Here is a 27086-nt window from a genome sequence, read left to right as displayed (position 1 = left end):
GTTACAGTTTACATATTCTAAAGGTGCCGGTGGGGGATGGCGTCTATGCGCAGTATTATAGTCGGTGTAAAGAGAGAACGTATTCGAAATAATGAAATAACAAATAATATAAAATTTGTTATTTCATGATTTTGAATACTTTCTCTCTCATAAACCGACTATAAGTGTGCACTGTACCTACGTTCTTCTAAGATCTAAAGTAACGCTTAAAGAATAGACATAGGCTAATGTGTAACTGCGAGACTTGCAAGACTCTTGCTGCAAGACCAAGACCAAGACCAAGACCGAGAGCGCAATACCAAGACCAAGACCAAGACCAGGTGTATTGGCGCAAGACCAAGACCAAGACTGTCTAAGTTTCGTCTTGGTCTTGCATTTGGGAAACACTACGAGATACGGAATTAATCGCAAATTCCAGTTCGCTGCCATGTGTGTAATAAAATCCTCCAGCAACACGCATCTCCGTATCGTCTCATCACACTCTTCCCTCCTAGATGAATTTACTCATCATAGTCCTCCAAATACCTTGGATGTTTTCTTATTCGAACGGGTGGCTTCTTGGCTTCAGAGGCCTGCTCTTCAAGTTTTGGTTCTGGATCTACCAAATCGTTAGGATGCGGAAAAAGCTGTTGCGGTGTTACGCGTATCCCTGTTTCCATCGAGGTTGACGGGGTAACTTCGGTAACTTCGTCTGTTTTTCCTGGTCACTTAAACGAGTTCTTATTTGGTCAGAATGACGACGTACAATTTTACCATCAGGTGTTTGAACTTTGTAGCTTAACGGTCCGGTGGTTTCAATTATTTTGGAAGAAAGCCACTTTACAGTCCCGTTTTCTTGAAAACATCTGGGCACTGCTTTATTAGGATATTTCATCTCTTGCTTGGATAGCATCTCTTTTCTAAAATCAGGCTGTAGACGATCAAATAGTGAGCCTAACTTCCGCCCCATTAATATTTCGGATGGGCATCTCCCTGTTGCACAATGGGGTGTAATGTGCTGAGTAAGGAGATATCTGTGCAATGCTACTTGTATGTTGGTTTGTTCATTGCTAAATGTCATTTTCTTAAGTGCATTTTTTACATTTTGTACCATGCGTTCCATTTGCCCATTACTACTTGGATGGTACAATGCAACCAATGCTTGCCTAATAAGGTTTTTCTTTAAAACATCTTGGAACTCAGCCGACGTAAAACTAGTTCCATTATCCGATACGACAACATCTGGGATGCCATGGGTGGCAAATAAACCACGTAAAATATCTATGGTCACAGCAATAGAGGTATTTGGAACGATTTTAACCTCAAACCACTTTGAATATGAGTCTATGATTATCAGAATCATTTTTCCTTTAAATGGACCGGCAAAATCGAGGCGTATCCTTGTCCATGGAGCTCTGGCCCACTCCCAAGGATGGATTGGAGCCTTTCTTGGCATATTTCTAGACTCCTGCCACTCGCTGCATGTATTTACTAGGTGTTCAATTTGTTTGTCGAGATTTGACCACCAAAAATATGAGTGTGACAATGACTTCATGTTTACAAGCAATATTTTTACTTCGATGACAGCAAATTCAGTATAGTTTTCCTCCCTCCAAGTGGAACTATTACCCTTGTGCCCCATAAAAGGCAGTCTTCTTCTTCTTGATGTGCCTATCCGTGACGAATGTTGGCGATCATCATTGCAATCTTCACCTTATCTGCAGCAACGCGGAAAAGCTGCACAGATGTTGTGTTGAACCAGGTTTGAGGTTTTTTAACCAGGATGTTCTTCTTCTTCCTGGACCTCGCTTTCCAAATATTTTTCCTTGCAGGATGGCTTGTAGGAGGGCATATCTTGATTCATTTCGCATAATGTGTATAAAGTATTCCAACTGTCGAGATTGGATGGTGGTTAGTATTTCTCGGTTCTTCCCCATTCTTTTAAGAACCTCCTCAAGTCTTGATAACAGCTAATTTCGTTTTTACTTTGTAGATAAGGAGTATATTCGTTCTCAGGCCAGCTTTTCCATGCCCACTGCAAAACTTTAGATAACACTGGGTATTTCTTGGTCTCATTAGCGATCTCTTTGGCACGGATTAGTTTTTCTAGGATGTTCTCGAGCATCAAAACGTCATCTTAGTTTGGCGGTTCTGACGCATTTACCTTTTGTGGCAACCTGCTAAGAGCATCTGCATTCTGAATTTTTGCACGTGGTATGCAGCATAATTCGTAATCATACGCAGATAACATAAGAGCCCATCTAAGCATTCGAGGTGACAGTATCTTTGGAACACCTTTTTTGGATTAAAAATACCTAGCAAAAGTTTATGCTCCGTTCTTATGTTTATTCTCCTGCCATATACATAGTGTGACCAACTCCTATTTAGTCAAATTCGGGACACGGCTGAAAAAAATACCTGAAATCCGGAACTTTTCAATGAAAATCGGGCAATTTTTTTAATATAGAACTTTCATAATATCATCATTTTATTTATTAAACATTTTTATGTTGACAATTATATTTTTAATGGGGTTAAGCCACAACAATTGGTTGTAATGATAATGACGATAATTAAAATACAGAAACGAAAAAAAAAAGTTCACAGTTTGAGTTTTTGCAGAACTATAATGCCAAATACCACGATTTGCAGCGTTTTGGATGTGGTATTAATATTCTTCTTCAGCCTTCAGAAATCCAACTTTGGACATAGGCCTGCCCCAATTCAATCCAGTGTTGTCTATTTTGCGCCACGTGTTTCCAGTTGTGTCCTTCAAAGTTCTTTATGTCATCAGCCCATCTCATTTGTGACCTTCCTTTGCTTCTTCTTCCTAACCACGGTCTCCATTGTTGTATTTCATGATTCAATGATTCCATCTTTTATCCTTAAGTCGGGCATTGTGTCCTGCGAAGCTCTATTTTAATTTGGCAGCATGTTCTCCTGCGTCTTTTACTTTGGTTTTGTTTCTAATCCATTTATTTGTTTTTTTTTATCTATAAGCCTCACCCCGAGCATTGATCTTAATATTACACTCTCGAAATTGTCGACTTTTTTTCGTCCTACCAATTCAGTTTGATATGACTTCTTAGAAGAATATTCAAAATTTCAAAATAGAATTTTACCAAAACATTGAAAATTCGGATGGCCCGGAAGCCTGGTCCGGGACACGACTTCGTAATTCGGGCCATGTCCCGGATTTTTCGGGCTAGTTGGTCACACTAGTATTCATGGAATTTTTTAACGCCCGATATCATGACCAGTGATTCTTTGTCGATTTGGGCGAAGTTTCGTTCAGCAGATGATAGAGTACGACTATGGTACGCGTCCCTCATTTATTCGCGTCCCTCATCATCGCCCTGGTTAAGCACACAACCCATCCCGTAAGGGCTAGCATCACACGTCAAAAATAAATCCTTTTGTTCACTGTAATGTCCCAACACCGGTTCTTTTGCCAAAAATAAATCAAAAAATTTTGTTCCTTGAAACGCCACTGCCAAGGAACGTCCTTTCGGAGCAGTGCATGTAACGGATTTGTAATAGTTGTCTTGTACTTTAGGAAATCATGAAAACATTTAAAAGTCTAAGAAAAGCTTGTAACTCAGTTTTATTGGTCGGAGCAGGCGCATTGGTGACAACTGCGATTTTGTCTTTAGTGGAACGTAACCCGTCTTCACTGATTTGAAAACCAAGAAACTCTATGGTATTTGTTCGAAAAACACACTTTACCTTACGCAAAATACGCCTTTCCAGGAAGACACAGTCAGTCTTCCTGGAAACGCGATAATACTGAGCGCACTTTTGAGTTCAAGCCTATTTCTGAGCTACCAACTATTAAAATGTCATCGTAATACTGTAGTACACCCGAAATACCCGCTAATCTAGTTCTATGAATTTTTGAAAAATTTGTGGAGCCACGGATATACCGAACTGTAAACGATTGCATTTAAAAGCTCCCTTATGCGTGATTATTGTTTGTGCTTCTGCAGCTTCGCGGTTGACACTTAACTGCAGATAAGCTTGCGCCATGTCTAGTTTTATAAAAAACACTTTATCGCCCGTAAGTATAGATAATATACTCTGTACTGCTGGCACTGAACCAGGTTCTGGATTTAGCGTTAAGTTGAATGTAGATTTGTAATCGCCGCAGATCCGAACCTCTCCGTTTTCTTTGCAAACGGTCACAACTGGGGTGCACCATTTTGGACGTGTACACCCTGCGCTATAAGCCTGTCCAATTCAGCTTCAATCTTGTCTTTTAGTGCAAAAGGAAACTTACGCGCTTTTAGCATAACTGGCCTTACGTTTTTGTCTAACGAAATACTTACTGGGGGACCCCGGTAAGATCCCAAATCCGTGTTAAATACATCTGGGTATTCTTCTGCATAATGAATAACGGATAAAATATGACTTACACCTGTTATAGTTAATCCTAACCTATCAAACCAGTAGTTTCTGCCCAGTAGACTGGCGCGGTTGCCTCCTTGACTATAAGAGGAAGTTTCGCTGATCGTTGATAAGGATCACTTGCATTCTTGTATTGAGCACAAAAGGATAAATTGGACAATGGAAAAATTTCGGAATTTGTTTTAATTCAGAAATAATTATTGTAGCCGATGATGTAATGTTGGTAATCATCATCATGGCATCTACACTCCTAGCGGAGTGATTGCCGCCCTCTTTGGCATCTTCCGATTCGTTTGTCGCGGTAAATCAATCCGGATTAACATTTTGGTTTTACAATTGGTTGTGCGACTTGGCATCTACTACAATTTTTCTCCATTCGTTGATGTTTTTGCTTATGGTTACCCATTCTCTGACTCACATCTTCTTAAGGTCCTCGACTATCTGTTTCTCCCATCTAGTTTTGGGTCTTACTCGTGGTCTGCCTGATGCAGGTCTCCATTTGGAAATTTTCTTGATGACTGCTTCTGGATTTCTCCTTTCTATATGTCCATTCCATCTGAGTCTCTGTGCCTTGATAAATCTGACGATGTCTTCTCCTTTCAGAAGTTCTCTTACTTCGTGGTTCATGAGTTTTCTAAATTCATTATTACCTAAGTTTAGTGGGCCTGCTATGCTTCGAATTATTTTCCTCTCTAGGCTCCTCAATCTTTCTTCCCCTTTCTGGGTTAGACACATTACTTCAGTACTGAGTAAGCTTCTTATCTTTGAGGAAGTTATTGTATTTCCAGTAGGTTCTGTTTCCTGTCTGGATTCTTTCATTAATTACGATGCTTCTATAATTAGTTCCATTAACTGAGATTCCAAGATATTTAAAGTGTTCTACCTTTTCAAATCCATATTTACCAATATTTAAACTTGTCACACTAACTGGATTTTTTCTTGAGCATATTAGGTATTTTATTTTGTTTTGAAGAATATTTAAAAAAATTACTAACAGAACAAAGACCAGAATTTGTTAACATAGAAGACAACACGATAGGTATACATATAAATTCATCACCATTACAAATAAGTAAATCACAGATGGAAGAAATAACCAAATCCCTGAAAAATGGAAAATCCCCTGGTCCTGGTGACATCCCTGCAGAATTAGTGAAAGCCGGTACAGACAAACTCCAAGAACAGCTAAGAAAACTCTTCCAAAACTGCTTAAATGGTGCCGAATTACCAAAAGAATGGAAAATGTCTATCATGTCAACCATCCACAAAAAGGGTAGCAAGGATCAATGTGAAAAGTACAGAGGAATTGCGGTAAACAGCACAATAAGTAGGATGTATGGGAAACTTATTAAGAACAAAATAGAAAATGACTATAGAGATTACGAAGCAGAGGAGCAAGCTGGCTTTAGAGCTGGGCGGTCCACAGTCGACCACCTGTACTCTATTACGCAAGTTATTGAGAAAAAAACAGCCGTCAATAAAGAAGTTCACCTGGTATACGTAGACTTACAAAAAGCATATGACAGTGTGCCCCTCAGCAAACTATGGTCAACTCTACATCAAACCAACATTAAACATGGTCTTATCAAAGCAGTCCAAAGTCTGTATAATGGAACGACTGCAAAAATTAAAACTGGATCAAGGATGTCTGAGGAATTTAAGGTCACGAAAGGGTTGTGGTATTTCGCCTACCCTTTTTAAAATTTATCTGAAACAAGCACTCAAGCTGTGGAAAAAATGTAAGATCATGGAAATCCCTCTCAAGGACGATACAACACTATACACTTTATGTTTCGCTGATGACCAAATTCTGATTGCTCAGGATCATGACGACTTGAGTTACATGACACGGAAGCTAATAAAAGAATGTAACAAATGGGGTCTCGAAGTCTTAAGAAAACTGAAGCCATGTGTATTGGAGGAACAAAGCAGTTCATTACATTAGACGATGGGGTAGAAAGTAAACACTGCGATGAATATAAGTACCTGGGCATGAAGATAACTCAAGATGGAACAATCGATGTGGCTATAAAAGACAGAAACATACAGGGTAGAAAAGCTATATCCATGATGAACGGCATTCTGTGGGACCAGACAATATCTAAAGCGAACAAACAGCTCATATGCAATAGTATACTTAAAAGTATAATCACATATGGCAGTAAAGTTTGGCCACTGAAACAAAGAATGGAGAAAATGTTACTAGTAACAGAAATGGACTTCTGGAGAAGAGCAGCAGGCAAATCAAGAGAGATCGGATACCAAATGAGAATACGAGAAATGATGGGAGTCACACATACAATAATTGATGACATAAAAACAAAACAACTAGTATGGTACGGCCATGTACAGAGAGTGCCAGATGAGAGGATCCCTAAGCAGATTTTGGCATGGACACCACAAGGAAGAAGAAAAAGAGGAAGGCCAAGAAGAAGCTGAAGGGAGGGAATTGAAAAAGAACTAGAGGAAAGAGATATCCCTCCAGGTCTATGGTTAAACAGAGAAGAATAGCGGTTAGGAGTCGGAAGGCGTCGGAGAACGCTTTAAACCCATAGTAGTAGTAGTTTTCTTTTGATTTATTTCTAAACCCCCTTTTGGATGCTTCCTTGAATAGCTTCGTAAATTCTTCCTTTAAACTTCCCTCTCTAAATCCGTGCTGGTAGTCTCCTATTTTAGTTTCAATGTATTTTGAGAGTTTTTATTCTGATTAGTGATGTCAATATTTTGTAGCAGCTGTTTAACAGTTTTTCTCCTCTATAGTTGTACTCTGTGGTGTCCCCTTTCTTTAGAATCGGAAATATCCATCCAGCTTTCCATTCTTCGGGCATTCTTTCTTCTTTCTTCTTCCCAAATTATTATTATTTTCCGTTGTGGTTCTTCTCCGCCTCGTTTTATTAGCTCGTTTGGGATTTCATCTGGGCCTGCTGCTTTCTTTTGTTTAAGATTTCTTATCACACGTAAAAAGTCCTCATATGACGGCTTTTCGATTTCATCATCAAGGTCTGTATTTTCTGTATATTCGAGAGAACTTTCTCTCGCCTTAAATAACTCTTCGTAGTATTTCCCCCATATTTAGTAATATATACTATTATTTCTTGGTGTTTCATTTAAAAGTAAAATTATTTATTCTGTTTTAGATAAATTTATTTTCCTTGCATATTTTGCATAAAAAGTTCGATATAACAGCCAGTGGATTCTTCAGTATCAACTGTTCACTTCTTCTCATGGTAAGTTTCACAAAATTTATATCTAACTGCGTATATAAGAGAAATAGAAAACTACTAAAATATTATGAGAATCCATGGTTACTTTACGGATATAAAACCTGGATCATGAAAGTTAATATAATGAACAAGTTAGAAGCCTTCTACGTGTTATCTTATCACAGAATGCTCAAAATATCATAGGTTCAACGCATTTCAAATATTAAGAAGTATTAAACAGAATAGGTCAAGGCGAATATAACTTAACAAAAATTACAAAAAAGAGAAAACTGGAATACTTGAAGTATGTGAGACGTGGCAGATACCGAATACTGCATTTAATACAAAACGGAAAGGGAGAAAAAGAGAAAGTGGTATGAAGAAAACCTTGGTCAATAGACTGGCTTATCAGCAGATCAATTGATAGGCCACACAAAATCGGGAAAAATATCAACAAATTTTTATGTAGGCTACCAACACCTGAATCTGGGCATGGTACTCAAAGAAGAATATAAAAAAACAACTGAAAGAACTAGAAAAGTATAACACACAAATGGAAACGCGGAAATTCTACAAGAAGATTAACCAGACCAGAAAGAAATTCAAACCTAGACTATCAATAGTTAGAAACAGAACAGGAGACATAATTGGTGATCAGGACAAGGTGCTGAAAAGATGGACAGAAAATTTTGAGGGTAGAATAAATATAAGAAGTGCGATGAGGTTGCAAGAAGCAGAAATACTCCTCGAAGACATGGATGACGAAAGAGAGAAAGATACCATCTCAACAGGGCAAGAAGTTATCAAAGCATTACACAAATTGAAGGAAACAAAGCTCCTGGATCAGATGGCATACTGTCTGAACGTTTAAAACATGGCGCAAAAAATGTTATCTGTAGTATAAGTAGGCTTCTTCTTCTTCGTCTAGCCATTCACGTCCACATCTGAACGTAAGCCTCTTCAAGTCTCCCTTTCCATTGTTTTTTGTTATACGCTACTTGTAGCCAATTTTTCCCGGCAGTTCGTTTCAGATCATCTGTCCATCTCATAGGAGGTCTGCCTCTGGGTCTTTTCTGTTGGTATGGTCTCCAGGTTAATTGTTCTGTGCCATTTGTTTGAATCGCTCCTAGCTACATGTCCAGCTTATTCCCATTTCAATTTTAATGATTTTTGTACCACATTGGTGACTTTGGTTTTCTGTCTTATCCATGTGTTTGTTTTCCTGTCCTTAAGTGATATGCCAAGCATTGCTCTTTCCATCGCGTGTTGAGTGGCACTGAGTATGTTCAAATTCTTTTTTGTGATTGTCCGTGTTTGTGCCCCATATGTTAATATCGGAATAATGCATGCATCAAAAACTTTAAGATCTAAGATGTAGTTAAATTTGCTGATTTCTGAGTATATAGTTCAGTTTGCCGAATGCTGCCCATGCTAACTTTTTTCTTCTTTTTATTTCTTCCGTTTGAATTTCTCTGTTTAGTATTAGTTTTTGTCCTAAGTATATATTGTTGTAGAATTGTTTTTTTTTTTGTAAAGAAATTCAGAAAAAATTAAATTTATATCAACGACCATGAAATCATAGTTTTTCATCACCCTGTATATCACCAAAATTGTTTAGAATTTAATTTTGCTATTAAGCAAGTGTTTCGGGAAAAAGTGAAACGACAAATAAGTGATTCGACGAAATGCATAGGACATGAACAAACAATGCGGTGATTAGATAGTGGACATCGTGGTCAAAAACAAAGACGGTTTTAAGATCCTTCCGGGAAGGTATTTTAATGTGGTAAACAAACTGTATTAGTTTTTAGTTGTAAAAGTAGAAAGTAGTAAAGAACTAATTATGATATTCTTTGAAATTTGACAAATTGTAAAAGTTGTGTGGAAGAATATTTGGTTTCTTAAGAAATAAATGGTTTGAGAGAGGTTGTTGTCTATTGGATGGAAAATATCAGGAGAAGGGATAATAAATGTGAGAGTATGGATTTGAGAGAAAAATAAAGACACTGTGTAACTGACATCGGAGGAGAGCAGTCTAATTTTTTATAAAGTGTAGAATCAGTGTAGAGTGGTGTGATCGGCCTTTGCGAGCAGAATCAAGTTGAAACCAAATCGTCGACAGGTTGGAGAGTTAATTTTCCTGGTCCGAGGGAGATTCTTTGTTTTGTCTAGAACGAGTAGCTGGTTATTATCCGTTTGTGCACAAGATATTCGAGCAAGTCCTGTGTGTTTTTCTTGGAAGCAGTTTGGACGAGAGGGACTTTTTCGCAACATCCAGAGGGTACGTGTTGGGAGAATCAAGGACGGCGCAATCCAGAAAACGAGGGAGTGAAGAATAAAAGGTTAGTCAAATCATTTGTCGGAATTGAGAAAATTTATTTATATCAAAACCATATTTGTTTATTTTTTTATTGAACAATTTTTTAACGCAGTTAGTCATTTTAAATTTGAGAAATCAATTCAAAAGAAGAAAAATAAAATTCATTCAATTTAGTATGAGTAAATAAGAAACTAATCAAATAAATATTTTGTCAAAACAAGGAGATATCAGAGTTAGAGTTTAATTTATTAAGTTAGAGATTGTTGCAACAAAGTTAAATTTTAGTATTTTTTTAATCTTATGTACACGGCTTATTTGATAAAAACAATATATTACATTCATATGATTTTGAGTGTTTTCAATTTCCCTGTTTCTTCCCTGGAAGAAGTAAGCAACCAGAAATACTAGAAGCCACAGATCACAGGTATTGTATCAAATACAAGATTACCCCTGAGAATAAAATTGATTGGAAAATTTAATTGGAATTTAGTTGGTGTTTTTACATAGGCAAGAAATGAAATAATTGAATAATCAATTAATTAAGAATTTGCTAATTAATCTAAATAAATAGAAAAAGTAGAGCATAACAATATATTCTTCAACTTTTTCTATAACTTTGTCGTTTATTATTGTCACGGTTTCTTCGGAGTGCATGACTTTTGTTTTGTTTAAATTCATTTTCAGTCCTATTTTAGAAGATTCTGTATGTAGTTCTGAAAGCATGATTTGCAGTTACTGTAGGTCAGTAGCTATTAGGATTATGTCATCCGCAAATCATAAATTACTGAGGTAGCGGCCATTGATGTTTATTCCTTTATATTTCCAATTTATATTTTTAAACACGCCCTCCAAAACTAAGGTGAACAGTTTGGGTGATAGTGTGTCTCCCTGTTTGACTCCCCTGTTTAATGGTAAAGGGTTCGTGTATTCATTTTTATTTAGGTAGTATGTAGCTTGGTTCATAGTTTCTTTTATTAAGTTAATATAGCTGCTCTCTATTCTACAATTTTGCATTGCGTTTATTACGGCCGTGTGTTCTATAGTGTCGAAAGCTTTTTCGTAGTCTACAAATGCTATAAAAACTGGAAACTTGTATTCGTTACATTTTTCTATTAATTTGTTTGTGGTGATCGGAAGTTGAATAGCCTTTTCTAAAACCTGCCTGTTCATATGGTTGGTATTCATCTAATTTCCTTGTTAGTCGGGTAGTTATGACTTTAGTGAGTATTTTAAGCAGGTGAGACAGCAGAATGATGGGCCTGTAGTTTTCCAACTTTCGATTATCACCTTTCTTGTGTAATAAGGTACTTTAGAGTTGTTCCAGGTCTTAGGGACTTTGCCCTGATGTAAACAACTGTCTATAAGCTTAGTTACAATTGCACTTAGTTACTTACCTCCTTCTAATATCATATCTATGGTAATCCTATCTTCTCCTGAGCCTTTTAGTTCTCTTCATGTTTTCCAATGCCCTAGGTACCTCTGAAATTGTTACTTTTGGCATTATTTCCGTTCCAACATTTTTTTTATTAATTTTCGTGCTGGTCTCATTTCATCGTCTTATTGATGTGTTCTGTAGAGTTCCGTGTAAAATTCTTCTATTCGTTTCAGTATGTTTTTTCTAGTTGTGATTTCATTTTCGTCTTTTCCCATTAATACTATTATCTGACGTCGTCCTAAGTAGGCTAGTATAACTGATTTGGAAGCAGGTGAAACTACCAGAAAACTGGAACGTAAGTATAATTGTACCTATTCACAAAAAAGGAGACCAAACAGTTTGTGATAACTACAGAGGCATTACCCTGCTAAACGTAACCTACAAAATGTTGGCTTACATTTTTTACGATCGTCTGTCGGGATATTATGAAAGCATAATAGGCAAATACCAGAGTGGGTTTCGCAAAGAAAGGTCTAGAACTTAATAGAATTTAATATCCCAATACACTTAGTGAGGTTGGTGAAAGCAACCGTTTCAACAGTTGAGTGTAAGGTTAGAGTGCAGAATGGAATATCAAGAACTTTCCAGACACAAACCGGAATTCGACAGGGGGATAGTCCATCGTGCCTTCTATTCAACATTGCCCTAGAGACAGCTATTAGAGAATCTGGAATAACAACATTTCTAAGCAAAAAAATTAACCAAAAAGCAAAAAATAAAAAAAAATTAAAAAATCTAACACATTCGTTAAAGAAAAGCGTGGTGCGAAAACCGTTTATTCGATGAAGACGTGCCACGCTTTTCTTTGACGAATGTGTTAGATTTTTTAATGTTTTTTTACTTTTTGCTTTTTAGATGATTTTTTATAGTATGTTTAATTTTAGTAACTAAAAAAGAAAAGCGTTTCTTAAAAATATTTTTTCATATTTTTTTATTTTTTGAAAATGGTAATCATACAGCGGGTTTTGATAGCGGATAGCATAGATTTTGCGGGTACTACATGAAAGAAAAAGAGCTATATTTTCAATATACATATTTAATAAAAAATAAACAAAGGTAATTTTTACGATCGCAAAAACATTTTACTAAAGTAGAGTTATTTGTGGCTTAAACAATTTGAATAACTTTGTGTAGACTACATTCACTTTGTTATTTGTAGAGCTGATGCCTTTACACAACATATCACAATAAACATTTTGTCTAGATCAATTAGGGTCAAAGTTACAAAGTATAAATAGAGTACAACCTATTCTCAGTTCTACAGCAAATACGTGTAAAATTTCATAAAAATCGGTCAAGCCGTTTCGAAGAAGTGTGGTAACTAATATTGTGAGAGGAGAATTTTATATATTATTTAAGTAGCTGTGAATTAATTAAAAAAGTAGGTACCTTTGACCGTAATTACTAGGTAAATTTTTTTTTTTGAAATGATGAAATTTAAATACGTTGAAAATATAAGTATTCTTCTTTCATGCGGTTTCCGCAGAATTGCTGTATCATTATTATTTTCTGAGCAATAACATTGCAAAAAAAGCTCTGTGAGAAAAATAAATTAAATAAAATTTAAACTAATTGACGAATAGCCTTGCAATTTTTTTTGCATTATACAGGGTGTCCAGAAACTCTACCGACAAACGAAGACAGGAGATTCCTCAGATAATTTTAAGATATTTTAACCCAATTCACCTAGTCCGAAAATGCTTCCTAAAGGAGCTAGAGCTCTTTGAAGATGGCGTCTTGTACATAGTTTTTCTTAAATAATTCCAGAACGCTTCTATTGAGAAAAACGAAAATTGGTACACATATTTATCTTCCAAAAATAAATCGACTCCATGAATTGTAAATTTCTAGTACCAGTCATAGGAGTCCGTTTTGGGTAGGGCAACAATTGTTTTATCGCATAACTTTTTTATCTTTAATTTTTAAGCATTTTTGACTCTGGATTATTAAATTGTGAGATATTCTACAACTAAAAGGTACTCTTGTTTTAGGTCGATAGGATACACCGTTGTCTAGAAAAATCGATTTGAAAATTTTTCTTTTTTTGAATTTCCAAAAAAAATTTCAAAAAAAATTATTTAGAAATCTGAAAACTGGTACGTTTATTTATATTTCAGAGATGAATTGATTTCATTAACTGCGAATTTCTAGTACGGGTCATATGCGTCCGTTTTGGGTAGGTCAACGGTTATTTTATCGCATAACATTTTTGTCTTTAATTTTTAAGCATTTTTGACTCTAGATTATTAAGTTATGAGGTGTTCTAGTACTAAAAGTTACTCTTGCTTTAAGTTAATAAAATACACCGTTTTTTTTTTGAAAATTTTTTTCAATTTTTATTCAAATTCAAAAAACGAAAAATTTTCAATTCGATTTTTCTAGAAAACCTTATGTCCTACGGACTTAAACTAAGAGTACCTTTTAGTACTATAATACCTTACAATTTAATAATCCAATAACAAAAATGCCTAAAAGTTAAAGACAAAAAAGTTATGTGATAAAATAACTGTTGCCCTACCCAAAACGGACGCCTATGATCGGTACTAGAAATTGGCAATGGATGGAATCGATTTATCTCTGGAAGATAAATGTACGTGTTGTACGTACCGATTTTCGTTTTTCTAAATTGAAGCGTTCTGGAGGTATTTAAGAATAACTAATTACAAGAAGCCATCTTCAAAGAGCATTGTCTTAAAATTATCTGAAGAATCTCCTGTCTTCGTTTGTCGGTAGAGTTTCTGGACTCTATGATGCTATTTGACTCAAGTTTTCGTGCAATATCAAAGCCTTAAGTTCATTTTCGCAAAAGTTATAGCCAATTTTTCATCTTAGAACTTTTAGTTTTCGAAGCAATTTTCGAAGCAACAAATGATCGAACTAAAATTCAAAAACTGCCATTTTAAACCTTTTGATCATCTACTAAAAGATGAATACTCCAAATAAAATGTTTAATTACCGTATTTTTACCTGTAGCAATTTAAACGAAAAATTTGCCATTTTTGACCCTTATTTTTAATAACTAAAATTCCCGTCCGGACTGTGACGGGCATTTTTGTATCTATAATGTATTAGGTATATAGTGCACAAAAAACCAATTTGCAACCTGGCTGGTCAAGTGTCCCAACAAAGACCTTATTTCTCTTGACTACTGGTATTCTCCTATGATTTATACTACCCGGACTATTTTGGAGTGTTTTCTACCAAAGTTCGATCGTTATATAATTATTGCCTTTACAGTGTTTTGTATTTAAAATAAAGTTGTGACAGTTTCTCTTTTATTACATTATTTTGTTTTAGAAACAAAGAAAATCAAATAAAGCAGGCGGTTCTTTTTAACGTAATCAGAATTGTATCGATCTTGCGAGTAAATATTTTATAAGCAAATATTGTCGGTTCTTGGAGTTATGTTACTCGATTGTGTAACGAATATATTAACGATAATACACTTAATAGATTAGGTTTCGTATTTTGAAAAGTTGGATGAGGTATGCAAATTGAAAAACAAGAATGTCAAGAAGATGGATCTATACATAGAAATTAGCCGTTGTGAAATTAAACGAGCTCCGAATGCCACGAAAAATAATAAATAAAAAGGAAAACATATCCACAATCTGCAGAAGAACGTACAAATCAAAACAAATACAGAAGGAAGTCCAATTACTCATTTATTATAAGAGATAGGTACCTACGCAAAAAAAAATTATTTAGGTAAAAGTTGGAGCATAGATAAGGCCATACTTTAAAAATATTTTCAAATATACAGGGCCGCTCATATTGGCAGGGTGAAACAAGCTAGCCTTTTTTTAATGGAACACCCTCAATATTTTGACATTTTTGTACTCTTCCCGATGCTCTCATTTTTGCATTATAAGGTTTTGTACATAGTGTTATAGGTAGTTTAAAAGATAATTACCAGAGTCAGGCAAATATGCAATAGTGCATATGCATATGCATTTGCATATTTTTGTAGTTTCTTTTGAATTTTGCATATACTGGTATATTTAAAAATAAAGTGCATATAATAGGTTTTCAAAGCGAATTTATTTGTTTATTCATGGTCCAAATACCTTCGTACCTGATATTTCTGTGTGGATCAAGGCATACTAATACAAAGTAAACCTAAATATTTTAAACTGCATAAAAATAGTCAGAAAACCAAAAATATGCATTTTTAATTTAAAATGCTTTAAATAACCCCCGATCTAAAAATTATTTAGTTTACTGTAGAAATTTTTTTGCAGATTCCATGCGAAAAAAGAATCCAAATAGTCCATCATTGCAAAACTGCTTTACACACCGGTAAAAAAAATTAGAATCGGGGAGAAAAAGCAAGATTCGATATCTAGGTGCTTAAAATCAACTAATCGGAAATCAGCTGAGCAAGAGACATTTAACCATGACCCATGATTTGTTCGAAGCATTGTTAAGCTAAAATATATCTTTGTCCAAATTATTAAACGAAAATTTGCGAATATTTCTTGGCAAATACTGCAAATGGAATATTCCAAGTGAAAGAAGCTTAAGAAGAAACGAGGTCGATTGTGTAGGTATATTCTCCGGTACTGAGTAATAAAATTAGAGACAATAGGAGACAATTATTTTTATGTATATTTGGATGAAACAATTGATTCTTCTGGACGTTACATCGCACATTTATTAATCGGATCTCTTAAAAATGGGCAAGCCTGTAAATCGCATTTAATTACTTCCAAGATGTTAAATAAAACCAACGCACTAGGTAACAGTTTTAAGATTTTTGCAAGACAGTTTAGCAATTCTTTTCCTTTAGCTGTTCCCAACGAAAAATTTTTTTTTTCAGATGCTGCATCTTACATGGTTAAAGTAGGAAGCAATTTGAAAAAAATTTATCCTCGTTTAGTACATACAACTTTCCTAGCACATGGTTTAAATAGGGTCGCAGAAGAAATTAGAAATAAATTTCCTCTTGTTAATAATTTTATTTCAATTATGAACAAAATATTTCTTAAGGCACCTATAAGGTATCAGTTGTATAAAGAACATTTGCAGAATCTTCCTCTTACACCAAAACCTATTGTTACTGGATGAGAACTTGATTAGAGGCTGCAATGTTTTATGCAGAAATTTTTGCTGAATTGAGCCAGTAGATTTTTCCGAACCACTTATATTTTTCAAAGAATTGGTGAAAAATAAAATAGTACCACAGCAACTTTCATACTTAAAATATTATGTACATACATGCATATTTGACACAAACAATACATGCATATACATGCATATTTGACATAAATAAATACATATGCATGCATATTTGACACAAATAATATGCATAAATATGCGCATATATATGCGCATATATCTTCCTTTTCAGCCTGCATATTTGCCTGAATTTGATAATTACACTTTTTTTGTATTAATTTCCTTGTAATAACTAGATCCTCTGATGTATGTTCGACGGTACTACTTCTAATAATTCCGGAAATTCCTTGTTCAGAAAATGTAGATACATTTTGCCGTTTACGTGATCCTCAAAAAGTAGGTTCCTATGACATAGTTTTCAACAATGCTAACCCATACATTCAACGGCCATCTTATTCGATTGTGGGCAGTAATGTGGTGTGGATTAGAGGTACAGTTTTGGAAAGCAGCTTCATCTTCAAATAAAACGTATTTAAAGAAATATGCATCATTATGTTTTTTTTTCTGCGCCCACCAACAAAATTCTATTCTGTTATTATAGTCATCCTCAGTAAGCTCTTGATGCAATTGTGACGATATGAATGCATCTTAATCTTCTGTTAAATTCTCCTACTACGACCACTAATTTTAAAATCATTCTAATTCTTAGTTTGTTGATATTGGGGTTTATATTTTGTGCATTTTCTGATAGTGTTGCCACTGCACTTAGAGACACACTGAAATATTTATACCATCTTTTGAGTTATCCTGTGGCGAGGTTATATCTTCACCTATGTATATTGCTTTTTATAACTGGTTGGTAGGTATTTGTTATTGGCTAGTTATTAGTGATACTATATAATGGTCGCATGTTTTGACGTTCATCGGCGATACACACTTCTTCAGGAAGCAGTTATGTCCACTTTCTTTTGTCTTCTTTGCTGCATTCTTGACAACTTTATTCGCCTCTCTATATTTCTCTTATCCGTTTTAGTCATATAGATGAATGTGTTTGCCATTTTCTATTTTGTTCCTCTATGATCTATATTTCTCTGATGATTCCCTCTTTCTTTACGTATTTCTTAAGACCTAAAATGTTTTTACTTGTCTTCACAAGGACATTGCGAATCGTTTCCCAATTTTGTCGTGCCCTTCGTCTATTTTGACTCGCAGTTCTCATATTAATTTGATATTTGTCTCGTTGTTTTGTAGATTCTTACCATTGAACTTATCATATACTCCCTTTCGGTTCTTTTCTATTCCTACCTATCTTGAATTTAATTTCGGCCATCATCATATAGTGATCACTGACCGCATATGCATCTCTCCATGATCTGATATCTAAGAGAGATGTTCTCCACTGCTTCTCTCATCCATATTTTATATCGGATGTTTTAATTTGTCTATGAAGGAAAAAGCAAAACGAATGTTAGAGGTCACCGAAATGGATTTCTGGAGAAGAGCTGCAGCAAGATCAAGAAGAGAACATGTCACCAATGAACGAATACGAGAAATAATGAAGGTCACACATACAATAAATGACAAAATCAATGAAATACAAGTACGATGGTTTGGTCACGTACAAAGAATGCACGAAGACAGAATCCCAAAACAAATACAAAACTGGAAACCGCAAGGTAGAAGAAGAAGAGGTAGACCGAGGAAAAGTTGGCAGGCAGGAATAAACAAAGCCATGGATGAAAGAGGTCTGCAGCAAGTAGATCAATGTGCGGACAGAGAGGAATGGCGAACGGGTATCGGAAGACGGAGAACGTTTTAAACCAATAATATATATGTTTTAATTTGTTCTAATGTGGCTTCAAGTCATTCGTAGTTAGCCTCCTCTTTTTCTTGTTCTGTTGGTGAATACTACTGAATCAGTGTTACCTGTTTTAATTTGGTCCTACTCCTTGCAGTGATTATTCGCTCTGAAACTGGTTTTTATTCCATGACAGAGTGTTCTGTGGCTTTACTAAACGTGAGTTCTGCTCTATTTTTATATATTTTTCCGTCCGTTTTACCGGAGTATATCACCAGGTCACCTTTCATGTTGACTTGTTCTCCCGTTCTATTCCACCGTGACTCAATGAGACCTAGTATATCAAATTTATATTCTTTAATTTCTTTACAAATTTGGGTAAGGCGTTACGCTTGCACCATTTTTATTTTTATCTCCCAAAATTCGATTATTGTCCGTTTCCATAAGCCAAAGGTCGCTATCAAAGGATCCGTCCCGTTATTCTCTATGAAAGTCTCGAAAATCAAATAATTTAAGACGAATAGGTGATTGGTCTCTCAAGTCAGATTCTGATGCTGGGGTTGCCAGCTCTAGCCCTCAGACTGGCCTTGGGAATTCCTGGATTGGGAACATGATAGTTCCTTCATATTTTTGGTACTAAGGTTATACCGCCTCTACTACTTGGTTGTCAGAGCCTCGTTGGCTATCTAGCAGGGTGCACCGTGTGACCTGCTATATTGTTGTTATATTAGTGTTGGCCAGGTAATCTTTAGTAATCCGCGATGTGTGCCATCGAGTGTTATAACGCTTTAGCATGAAGCCGTCGTTCATGTAGCCGGTGTAAAGAACAACATTGTCTTGGAGAATATCCGTAATGTAACGACCTGCTGTCAAATCCCCACCGCGACCATCACCGGGCTTTTTTTCTTTTAAAGATATACCACACCAAAATATACATGAACCCAGGCGCGGATACAGGGGGGGTCAAAGGGTCTATAGACCCCCCTATTATATTTAGTCTATAAGTATTTTTTTATTATTTATTATTTTTTTCTGTCAACTCTAAACTTTAAGCCATCAGTAGAACACTAAATTAAACGACAACCGCTTCCAAAGAATTATTGAAAGAAGCTATAAAATCTAATAAAACCAGCCTTTTCTGAAAAATAAATTGAAGCCGTATTTGTTTGGGTACCGATGGAGCCATAAACAACTGAAATATTTTTCTCAATTCAAAGAATAACAGAAATGATATCTTAAATGCAAATACATTACACTGGGTATAAACCTTACCTCATGAAAAGACACGTTTCAAATTTGCGGTAGGTATAATAAAGATATAAAAATTTGAATTTTACTAGATAATCCAGGGGCGCGTACCTACTCATTGATGGTGGAAACGTTAATCTTTACACCTCCAGTTGGAAAAAAGTTACCAGTGAGATTAATAGTCGTGAATTGTATTTGCCAGCGTTGACTAATAATTATTCATTAATTATTAATAGTGAATATGTCCAAACGAAAGATTCAAACCGACATAATGCAGTTCATAAAGAAGCCACTTTCTCAAGTAAGTTTTCCTCCTTTTAATGGTGGTCAAAGGTTCTCTGTCTCCTCCGGTTTTTGCAACACCATTTCGTTCGTAATATGATCAGTCCATGGTATTTTCAAAATTTTTCTAAGAAGGCACATCTCAAAAGTCTCCAACTTTCTAATTATGTCAACACTAGCAGTCCAAGCTTCAGTACCTTAAAAGAAGAATAGAGTAGACATTTTACCACTCGATATAGGAGTTGCAATTTGAGTCTTTGGTTACTCATACTTAGTAATTTCCTTATCTTCAAAAAGGCTGCTTTTGATTGGTCTATTCTTGATTAAATTTCTTATTGCATATTTAGATTTTCCTAAATCCAGATTCCTAAGTATTTCATTTTGTCCATTTTATACAGGATTTTACTGTTTTTTGTATTATATGGTATACAGCCAACTACAGGAAAACTTTTTCCTTGTGGATTTGTTTGTCCATTTATTCAATAACTTCATTTTTATCTGGATTCTTGTTACGACTTTACATTTCTTACTGATAACCGTAAGTTTTCTTAGATAAACTAGGATAACTTAGTTTTATTTTCTTTATGTGTATTGTTAAACCAAACTGTTCCCAGTATCACAAATTGCGTTTAGTAGCGTATGTATTGCTTTCCGTAAATCTGGTTTATAGTTACTTTATTCACAACTTGTAGAAACCATTATATTAATATATTTGTCTTTATTGTTATATTATTCCCGACCTTAGATAAAGATTTTTGTCACATTTGTCACTTCATATTTAAAATTGTGTATATTAATAATGATTTAATATTAAATGTATTTATGATAATTCCGATTTATTTTACTTGCAACTACGGCTTGATAATACGGAAAGAGTCTTATCAGAGCTCAATCTTTTTGATACTGTAGGTATCTGGGATTAAAAATATACTGTATTTCATCGTTAGAGTAAGTGTGAGTCGTAGGTATGGCTAAATCTGGAAAATATAATATTTGAGGTAAGTCTGACCCCTCTATTATGAATTTCTAGATCCGCGCCTGCATGAACCACCACCATAGCTCACTGTTTCGACACTGCAGCACTGGACAAATCGTTATTCGGGGCTCCGATAGACGTGTCGTTTTTTGTCATTGCTTTACAAGCAAATTCGACTCTCATCAGACAATAAAACTCTACATCATTGACCAAGGTCCCAATTGACGTGTTCTCGTGCAAACCGAAGTCGAGCTTGTTTCTGAAGTGCATTCAAATTTGGTCGTCTGTTATCTCGCCTGAGAGTCAAAGTGGCAGCCTTAAGTCTTTTCCTAACTATCCACTGAGTGACAATGACACCTCGAATATTGCTCAAGGATTATTGAAGCTCAACTCCTGTCGCGTGCCGATTCCGCAAGACACTCAGGACAATAAATCGACCATCCCTTTCTGTCATTACACGTCGCCGACTTAAACCTACTAGTCGACTCGACTGTAGCTACTAGTCTTCTGGTAGCGACACTAAGCCCTTGAGACTGCCGACGGCGTCATAAGGCCGATGCCACATTATGCGTTTTGACCGGATGCAGTGAAAACGCATCCGTTTCCAACGCAGCCGGACCGACCTGTGCGTTTAGTCTGGTGCAATTTGTAAGCGCGTACCGATGACTCAAAACGCATCCGTTTCCAACGCAACCGGACCGATCTGTCACACTATGCGTTTTCACCGGATGCGGCGGAAACGCATCCGGTCAAAACGCATAATGTGGCATCGGCCTAAGGAGGCGACGGGCGACAGTCCTTTGACTATATCCCTCTCGTAATTATAAAATTACCTGGACCGCCTTCACCGGTGAAGTATCCATTTTGTAAACTATTCACTTACTGCACTTTGCAGTGTATACACAGGTCAACGTTTGAAAAGGGACTGAGACGACCACCGGCAAATGCATTACAATGTTTGTTGCATTTCCTATGCTATACAGAAGGAGACAAAGTTTACAATACGTTGCCAATTTGCATAAAACAATTATTTTTTGGAAGCTATATAATTGACAATATTTGTTTTGCAATAATTGTTTTAATTTAAAGAACATAACATGAAATTACTAGGCATAAACTTCAATTCATCGAGCGAGTATATTTTTTTACTCGCAAGTGTAGTTTAATAGTACCAATACCACTATAGTAAACTTAAACAATGTTATAGTTTTTCTAGCATATTATTCTAAAACGTTTATTTTATGCATTTATTTTTTCATATAATTATCTACCAAATAGTTTCTTTCATATACTAGAAATAATTCTATAATGAGATCAATTGCAGTGTAAGCTTTTCTTTATGATTAATAATTATTATGTTTCAGATTGTGGGAGCTGTAACGGTATATCTGGTGATGTTTATACAGTTTGATCTAGCCTCCAGGAAACAAAGTGAACAAACACAGTGAACCAGGTTAGGAAAAGCAAATCCAGCAGTTAGGTTATATTAATATAGTCTATAAGTGTAGGTAAATAATGTTAAATGATGATTGTGAATAATTATTTTGATTTATTGTCTGTAGACAATTTTTTTTTGGCATACACATTAGTGATTCAGCCAGTCACAAGATACATATTATAGCCCTAACTAACCTAAATAATCCTAACTACCCTAAGCGAATTTTCGAAATAAAAATCAATAATTATGACAAAAGGAACATTAACTGGGACACACACTTCTCGTCCAGGGACCCATCAGGACATTTTCATACAACAACACAAGACTAGGCCACGGATTAGGTAAATTTATAAAAGGTTAGATATAGGTGTCAAACACTAACTAAACCCTAAGTTACTATTATAATACAATTTGACAATTTGTGAGAAAGTCAATAAGTAACCTAAATATTTCTTTCAATCCCAAAGTTATCAAATACTGTATATTAAGAGGAGATTGCAATCCCAACGTTAAAAAACTATTATATAATTTATTTGATTCTTGTATATTTTTAATGCATCCAAAAATAAATGGTCTAGGTCACCTTTCACGCCACAATGTTGCCACATGCATGACCAAATTTCATTCTGGTTATCGTCGTGATGTATTTCCTTGGCACATCAAGTTCTTTGTGCCAATATTCTTTGGGGAGAAGTGGTTGACTACTGTTGTATCTATTGGGGTTTGTAAAACAGTATTCCTTCCATGTATGGTTCCATCTATTAAGGACTATATTTTTAGACATCCTAAGAACTTCTGGAGCGCATATATCATAATTAGCTTCAGTTTCTACGAAAATGCTCTCCTTTGCTAAAAAATCAACAGTCTCATTATCTTTAATCCCAATGTGTGCTTTCACCCTAATGAATTTTATGTATCTTCCAACACTTCTTAAACTGAAAATGTTTTTCTGATTAAAGTTATGAACTGTAGACAATTTTATTTTCTTAAATAGGTAATAATCTTTTCTAAGTCGTTTAGACTTTTTCGTAATAGGTCTTTCGTATCCCAGGTTTTTATCTTATAGTATCTTAAGAAATGAGATGGCAAGGCGGCTGATATCACTTCAAATTACATAAAGTATAAACAAAGTAGCGCGAATACTTTGAATCTATATATAAAAAGGGAAATCTATATATTATATGAAGAGCTAAATTAAATTGAACAGAAAGATACTGCAGATCAGATGGATTTAAACCAGGCAGAATATATTTTCAAAAGAGGAAATAAAAACGGCAATAGAGAAAATGAAAAACGGAAAAACAGCAGGAATCGACAAAATACCGGCGGAACTACTAAAAGTTGACGTAGAATGGGTTAGTGGAATATTATATGAGTTGTAGAAATATGGGCTAAAAACAGATTCCCATAGATTGAAAGGAAGGAATAATCCTGAAATTGCCTAAAAAGAGGGACCTCAAGAAATAAAATAATTGGAGGCCAATAACACTATTGCTTACAGCCCCAAAAGTTTTAACAAGATTATTACTACAAAGATTAAAACCAGAAATCGATAAAAAATTAAGAAACATCCAAGCAGGATTCAGGACAAACTGTTCTACCTGTGATCATATATGTACCCTTAGAATTATCCGCGAACAGGCTACGGATTACAAAAAGAAGATATGCATCAGCTTTATGGAATTTGAAAAGGCCTTCGACAGAGTGGACCGTGAAAGTATGTGGAAAATACTAAACATATATGGGATACCAGAAAAATACGTCAACCTGATCAAAATGTTTTATGAAGACTACCAAGCAAAAATAGAACGTAATGGAAGTATAACAGAAAACGTAAAAACAGAAACAGGCGTCAAGCATGGATGCATATTGTCGTTAATGCTATTAGCAATAATTATGAACTGGATAATGAGGAAAGTGGAAAATGGAAAAACGGGATTAACACGGAATATGACAAGAAAACTGGAAGATTTAGAATTCGTGGATGATGTATGCCTACTGACAGAAAATAAACATCGGGTGGAGAAAAAATTTGAAAAACCTATCAAACACAGCTAACAGAGTAGGATTAAAATTAAACATGAAGAAAACGGGAATACTCATGAAGAAGAAAATGACAAAATTAAGCTGGATGAGGAAGAAGTCAAAGAAGCAGAAAAATGCACATATTTAGGAGCAGTTATACAGAAAGATGGTGGAATAAAAGCAGACGTCCAAAACAGCATAATTAAAGGGCTATGGGCCTTTAACTCATTATCTAAAATTTGGATTTCCAGAGAGATAACAATAAACACGAAAATTATAATTTTTAACAGCTGTGTAAAAAGTGTATTACTTACTATACGGTGCTGAAACATGGAAAACGATAAACTTGATATAGGTGAGGTACAAAAGTTTATTAACAAATCACTTAGAAGAATACTTAGAATATACTGGCCACAGAAAATCACAAACACCGAATTATGGTAGAAAACAAGGCAAGAACCCGTTCTTGAATCTATAATGAGAAGGAAGTGGAAATGGAATGGGTCACACGCTTAAGAAAGATTCAAACAATGTAATGAAATAAGGAATTGAGCACGAGTTATTGGGCAAACGAAGAAAGGCAATACTTTTGGAAGAGGAGTGTAAGGAAAGAACACGAATCAGTAGGACTAAGTTGGGGAGAAGTAAAAATTAAAGCTAAAAATAGAAGAGAATTGAAGATATTAACAACCGAAATAATAAATAAAAGACCTGACGAAATGACCCGTGTTGAGTGCCCCCCCCCTCCCCACTTGCAAAAATTAAAAAACAAATAGCCCTGATTTATGAGCTATTTATGAGCTTTCATATTCCGCAAACTAAAAATTTTGAGCTCATTCCTCTGAGCAGGAATTTAATACTTTAGTGGGGAGGGGGGGCTGAGTCAGCCCCCCACTACTTAAAAATAGGAATATTGAATTGGTTTTTGCGGCAGAATTACGAGCTATTTATGAGCTCTTGAAATTATATATTTTCGATTTTTGAGCTCATCCCCTTCACCCCCAAACAACCCTTTAATTGATTTAACTTAAGAGAAAAATGATGAGAAATATCGTATTGCGGATATAATTCCTATAGCTTATATACTCTAAGAATAAACCATTAAATCACGTGCATTTGGATTATTGAGCTACAACCCCTTCGCAAGAAAACCACCCTATCTTCCCGGCTTAAGAGAAAGTTGTACTTAAAATGCATTAAATTGATTATTTGGCGACTACATATCATTTAATAATTTATAAGCTTCCAAATTACGCGCATTTAGAGCAGTAAATTGCAATTTATTTTGTATAGTGCAGTCACTGAAGGTAAAAATCAACGATTACCTTCAATTTCGGTGAACCTTCATCGATTTTCACGAAAATTGGTCAGTGGGTAGAGGATACCAAGGTGACATGGTACCACCTTGCGCCTTTACCCAGAGGGTGGATACCGCCCCTTCTCGGGGGTGAAAATTATTTTATAAAAAATAACAGCACAAATCTATAAAAGAACAAATTATAAGCAAAATTTATTATATAAAGTTATTAAAATAAGTCAATACTTTTTAAGTTATTAAAGATCAAAAATTTTAATTATTCGTGAAAAAAATGCATGTTTTGAAGCGGTTTTTCGTAAATCACTGAAAAACTGTAAGTTTTTACAAAAAAGATAATAGTAGTTTAATTCGTATAGCTTATATTCTAAGAATAAACTCTTAAATCACGCGCCTTTCGATTATTGAGCTACAACCCCTTCGCAAGAAAACCATCCCATATTCCCGGCTTAAGAGAGAGTTGTACTTAAAATAATTTAAATTAATTATTTGGCGACTAGATATCGTTTAATAATTTATGAGCTCGCAAAATATACGCATCTCAATTATTGAATTGCCATTTTCTTTCTATAGTGCAGTCACTGAAGGTAAAAATCAACTATGACCTTCGATTTCGGTAAATCTCCATTCATTTTCACGAAAATTGGTGAGCGGATAGAGGATACGTCAAGAAAGAAAATTAACAATAACAACTTAGCCGGGGTATATGTCACCCCTTCTCGGGGGTGAAAATTATTTTATTAAAAATAACCCCACAAATTAAGAGAGGGACAAATTGTAAGCAAAATTTGTTATATAATGTTATTAAAATAAATCAATACTTTTGACAGTTTTTCAACCAAAATTAATTTGACAATCTTTTTTATCTATCTTTTTATCTAACTAGTTTTCCTATAATCCTCTACATTTCATAGATTTCAAAGTGTCAGGCACCTACAATTATATTAAATATATGACATCCCTTAGTCCTTTGACTGGGAACAATACATTTTTAAAAATTTTTCCTATTTGTCATTTTCCATACTTTGACCTCTGCCCATATCTCAATAACATCTACGAGCAAAGACCTTCACATTAGTACAAGTGTCTACTAAACAGCTGTGCTGACTCAGCCCCCCCCCCACTAAAGTATTAAATTCCTGCTCAGTGGAACGAGCTCAAAATTTTTAGTTTGCGGAATATAAAAGCTCATAAATCAGGGCTATTTGTTTTTTGATTTTTGCAAGTGGGGGGGGGGGGCAGCTCAACACGGGTGACGAAATGTCTACATAGCAAACAGCGACGTAAGGAGTGCATTGACCTAGGCCAATCAAACACTATCATCTACATATTTCTATACCGGCTAAGAAACGCGCAAAGCGCCCTTTGCTCCACTTAGGAGCTGCAGTGCATAGAGAGATTGGAGGATACTGTTTTGGAAATATTGGTAATAAGAAATTGGAAAGAAAAGAGCTTAGATGGAAAGAACTGAGTGGCAATACCCTTGGCAAAGCCTTGAGATAACTAGACTTGTATACATATTAGATTCAAAATGAAAACATAATA

At 35.2% G+C, this 27086-nt stretch overlaps 1 protein-coding gene and 1 long non-coding RNA gene across 2 annotated transcripts in view; one reads left to right on the top strand and one right to left on the bottom strand.

The window, feature by feature from the left end:
- Positions 1-27086, bottom strand: part of LOC114333963 (uncharacterized) — a 57208-nt gene that overhangs the window by 5813 nt on the left and 24309 nt on the right. The window lies entirely within an intron of this gene.
- Positions 12587-22329, top strand: LOC114333964 (uncharacterized). Its single transcript, XR_003653040.2, has 2 exons — positions 12587-12722; positions 22128-22329. It is a non-coding gene; the product is annotated as an uncharacterized LOC114333964 (long non-coding RNA).

This window comes from Diabrotica virgifera, chromosome 10 (assembly GCF_917563875.1).
Source record: "Diabrotica virgifera virgifera chromosome 10, PGI_DIABVI_V3a".
NCBI classification, from domain to species: domain Eukaryota; kingdom Metazoa; phylum Arthropoda; class Insecta; order Coleoptera; family Chrysomelidae; genus Diabrotica; species Diabrotica virgifera.
This window is presented reverse-complemented; position numbering and strand designations above follow the sequence as displayed.